The sequence below is a fragment of the Palaemon carinicauda genome, chromosome 33 (assembly GCF_036898095.1).
Source record: "Palaemon carinicauda isolate YSFRI2023 chromosome 33, ASM3689809v2, whole genome shotgun sequence".
Classification (NCBI taxonomy): Eukaryota; Metazoa; Arthropoda; class Malacostraca; order Decapoda; family Palaemonidae; genus Palaemon; species Palaemon carinicauda.
Window position 1 is genome coordinate 72764282 of NC_090757.1, and position 5000 is coordinate 72769281.

The following is a 5000-nucleotide window of genomic DNA, read 5'->3' on the forward strand; positions in this document are numbered from 1 at the left end:
ATATTCAATCTGTTGGTAATTAAAACAATTCAGATCTGAGAATTGATAAATGAGAAATGCGTTGACATATCAGCATTATCTGGAACATGGTAAAATGACTTTGACAAAGCTAAGATGTCTGAAATGACCCTTAATACACAGCATGCTTTCTTTCATATTCCGAAAGGCCAATTAAGATAGGGGGGGGGGGGGGCTTTTCATTCTCTGATTTTATTTCAATTTAAAGATGACAAAAAAAAAAGAGTGTTATAAGCTTTGAATATATGCAAATAAACTTTATATACAAAAGCAAAAAAAAAAAAAATATCTATCATGATAGTTCACAAAATCTGAGAGCAAATAATAGAATCGTTTTTGAAGAGTCCAGTATGCTCACCGAGATGATTGTCATGGAAGAAATGGATTCAGTTATCTGTGGAGACTTCAGTCTTTGGATGAACGAAGAAGCACCAAATTGTGATGCTTCAGTCTTTGGTGAGTTATTGGAATAACGTTGATTGTGCTACAACTTTTACTAGAGAGACGTTGGACCTAGTTTTGAGTGATGGAATGAAGAACATGGTATCTTATATCAATGTGGAAGAGAACTGCACTATTTCTCAAGTGCACAGATTTATTACTTTTAGATTACCTTTACAGAAACATGCAGTGAAAAACAAAATAATCTTTAGAAATAAATCAAACTTCTCTCATATATTTATTGATGAAGTTAAAGAAAATAAATTATTGTATCAATACTCCCTGTGGTCATGGCAACAAACGTTTATTAGGCTCTATATATTTGCTGATTGCATTATAACTGTATAAGATAGGGTGAATAAGATGAATATTGTTCCTTTGATGGAGAAAACTATAACTGTTAAGGACAGATCTCCTTGGTTTGATGGGGAGTATTTAGAGAGAAAAAAAGGGAAAAAGACGTAAAGAAAGAAATGGAATCAGTTAAGAACTTGAAGTTCTGGGTGGGATACAAAACTATAAATAGCCAATATAATTACCTATTAAGGAGAAAAATAACTGAATTATATAAGAAAAAAAACCTTAAACAGCAACAGACATGGATAAGTTATATCACCCCCTAAATGGAATAACGGGAAATTTAAATGAAAAAGGCTACCATAGAGGTACAGCAACCAAGAAATGGTTAATAAATATCTAGGATTCTTTAGAAATAGAAAATACTAGAATGGCATTTGGAAGAGCGCATACCTTCGTCAACGCCACTTGTGTTTCAATGGTTAAGCAAACATATTGGATAACAACGGCAGCGATATCACGAAACTTGCACCTTCTGCAAGGTCATTGACCCTGTTGACCTTTGAACCCCAACTGCTAACAAGGGTAATGACGTCACTAAATCATCTTGTATATCACAAGAGAGGCAATTAAATTATGCACCCTTTTTGGCACTAGTTTCATGTAATTCGTCTAAAAATTTACACAATATAGCAAAAAGTCGTTTTGACCTTTTATTAACCTTGACCTTTGACCCAATCACCCCCATAATCTAATATAAGGGTTATTTGATCTTAGACGATCGTCTCATCAAATTTTATTAATTTCGGTCGAATAGTTTTCAAGTTACCCGAATCACAAACAAACGTAAATAAATGAATACACGTCTATCAAAACAACCTTCTGGCGAAGGGAATGATAAAGTTTTCTATAGATATTCCATATCAGATTGGTGTTGTACCAGATACTCAAATAAGAATAAAGAGATTTAATGATATAATAATGGATGAAGTCACCAGGATTATTAGGAGAGCAACGAAAACAAACTGCGCGATTGATCCGACGTCAATATCCGGAGTAATTGGAGTGAAAGCCGACATACTGTAATTACAAGAATGCTAGATACTTTTATTAATAAGTGTAATCTTAAATCTGAGATTTATATAAGTTTTGCACGACTAAAATAGAATTTCGCTCATCAATTTTGTTGTATATTAAACTCTGAAATATTAATAGATGAACCTAGATGTATGTCTACTGTAGGCTCTAGAACCTTAAAATATGCGGCCCCGAGACTATCCAATAAGCTCCCACTATACATTGTACCAACCGTGTGTCACACGATCGTACATAATTCATTTTGTATATATTATGCTTGTATCTTCGCTCTTCCCTCGCACTAAAAAGAACCAGAATAAAGATGTCTGCGTTTTTCCTCTGTAACATTGTCTGTTTTTCGAACATGAAATTTCGTTGCCTTGAGGTTTTGTATATAAAGGAGAGTGTTCTATAAAAAATTACTCAGTTGCTTTCACCTGCCTTTGAGTCACAACCTTCTCTCGGCCCGTCACATTGGTGACCCCGGATGTCGACTCGCTCCCACCGCCTTCCACACCCACCCTCCTCGCCCCTCCATCGTTGGTACTATGGCGGACTCTACGGAAGTTGGCCCTGCGGCTGCCCCATTGAAACTTTCATCGTTCATCAGGGGAGAGGCGTTTGCTTGGTTTCAGCGTGCAGAAATCCAGTTTTGCATCAAGGGCGCGACTCACTCAACCACCAAAGCAGATTATGTTCTCGCGGTGATACCCGAGGACACCTTCCCGGAAATATCTGACTGGCTTAGTGAACAAGGAAACACTCCAATAGCGTACGATGCCCACAAAACATACCTTCTGCAGCAGTACTCGCTGTCGCCAGCCGCCCGTATAGCAAAGCTTTTTCAGCTCTCGCAACAACCGTTGGGGGACCAAAGGGCTTCGCTCGCCCTCAGGGAAATGACCAGTATCGCTCGCCTTCAACCTGCCGCAGACGGATCTCCTCGTGAGGTGAACCTACTTCGTGCCCTTTGGATACGCCGTTTACCTGGACCTATACTCGCTGCCATACCCGATGTCGATAGTTTACCCATAAAGGACTTGATGACCAAAGCCGATGCCCTTATGGACAGCCACTTCAAGACCTCCATCAATGCCTCCACCCCTGACGAAGAGGATGCCTATTCAACGTCAACCGAAACTGACATGAATGCCGTAGGACATACACGCCTACCCCGTGACGTGCCGAAGCGGCGACAAAGCCACCCACCACCCACCAATCGCTCGCGCCCCAACAAACGACTTCTACAGCCACTTACTACCTCCCATCCGCCGCAGTTTTGCTACTACCACTTCAGATTCGGGGCAACCGCGAAGAAATATGCCGACGATTGTCAGTGGCCAAAAACCGTGTAAGTAGGCCATCGCTCGTGGCGTTGGCCTCCCGTGTTTCTAATCTTTTCTTTTTACATGATGCAGGAACGGGCGTGTGATTTTTGGTAGACATGGGTGCTTGTCGTTCTCTTTTGCCAAGGGAACTCTTCAAGACACGATGTAGTCTGTCTACGTCTGCCGACGTCCGCTTGGTAGTTGCCAACGGATCTGCGATACCCACCTACGGTTACGAGAACCTCACATTATCGTTCGGAAACGGTAAATTCAATTGGAAGTTTCTTGTTGCTGACGTCACATTGCCAATCCTCGGAGCGGATTTCCTCTCTCATTTCCACCTTCTGGTCGATGTCGCCCACCGACGAATGGTCAACGCAGTCTCGTACTTGTCGACACCTCTTCAACCCGCCCCCTCTAACCTCGCTCTCCACATCAGCGCACCCACGGATGCCTACGCCCACCTCCTCACGTCGTACCCGGAAGTTTTCCGTCCAGAACTTCGCCAAACGCCCACGGTTCCTGCCAAGCACGGTATTTATCACCATATCAAGACGACGGGACCCCCAGTCTTCGCAAAATTCAGACGTGTGGCACCGGAACCCTTCGCTTTTTGCAGGTAGGAGGTCACGTCGGCAATGTTTGGGAGGGGGGTAGTGATCCGGTTCTGTTTGCATGGTCAGGCGCCTGTAATCCCCGCACGGACGGAGAGAGCCGACTTTCTTCAGAACGATGTGTAAGGGTGACGAACATGGGCTGGAGGCCTTTTGGCCAAGGCCCATTTCCTCCATTTCGGCGAATGTCTGTTTGGCTGCTGTCAATCGTTCCGGTGCCAGACGTCTGAATTTTGCGAAGACTGGGGGGTCCCGTCGTCTTGATATGGTGATAAATACTGTGCTTGGCAGGAGCCGTGGGCGTTTGGGGAAGTTCTGGAAACTTCCGGGTACGACGAGAGGAGGTGGGCGTAGGCATCCGTGGGTGCACTGATGTGGAGAGTGAGGTTGGAGGGAGCGGGTTGAAGAGGTGTCGACAAGTACGAGTCTGCATTGACCAATATTCGGTGGGCGACAACGACCAGAAGGTGGAAATGAGATAGGAAATCAGCACCTAGGATTGGCAATGTGACATCAGCAACAAGAAACTTCCAATTAAATTTACCGTTTCCGAACGATAATGTGAGGTTCTCGTAACTGTAGGTGGGTATCGCAGATCCGTTGGCAGCTACCAAGCGGACGTCGGCAGACGTAGACAGACTACGTCGTGTCCTCAAGAGTTCCCTTGGCAAAATAGAACGACAAGCACCCGTGTCTACCAAAAATCACACGCCCGTTCCTGCATCATATAAAAAGAAAAGATTAGAAACACGGGAGGCCACCGCCACGAGCGATGGCCTACTTACAATTTTTTTGGCCACTGACAATCGTTGGCACATTTCTTCGCGGTTGCCCCGAATCTGAAGTGATAGTAGCAAAACTGCGGCGAATGGGAGGTAGTAAGTGGCTGTAGAAGTTGTTGATTGGGACGCGAGCGAGTGGCGGGTGGTGGGTGGCGTTGTCGCCGCTTCGGCACGTCACGGGGTAGGCGTGTATGTCCTACGGCATTCACGTCAGATTCGGGTAACGTTGAATAGGCGTCCTCTTCGTCAGGGGTGGAGGCGTTGATGGAGGTCTTGAAGTGGCTGTCCATAAGGGCGTCCGCTATGGTCATCAAATCCTTTATGGGTAAACTATCGACATCGGGTATGGCAGCGCGTATAGGTCCGGGTAAACGGCGTATTCAAAGGGCACGAAGTAGGTTCACCTCACGAGGAGAGCCGTCTGCGGCAGGTTGAAGGCGAAC

General features: G+C 44.6%; 1 pseudogene; it reads left to right on the forward strand.

Annotated features, from left to right (window-relative positions):
* Positions 1–380: 380 nt before the first annotated feature.
* LOC137626244 (uncharacterized) overlaps positions 381–5000 on the forward strand; it is a 22876-nt pseudogene continuing 18256 nt past the window's right edge.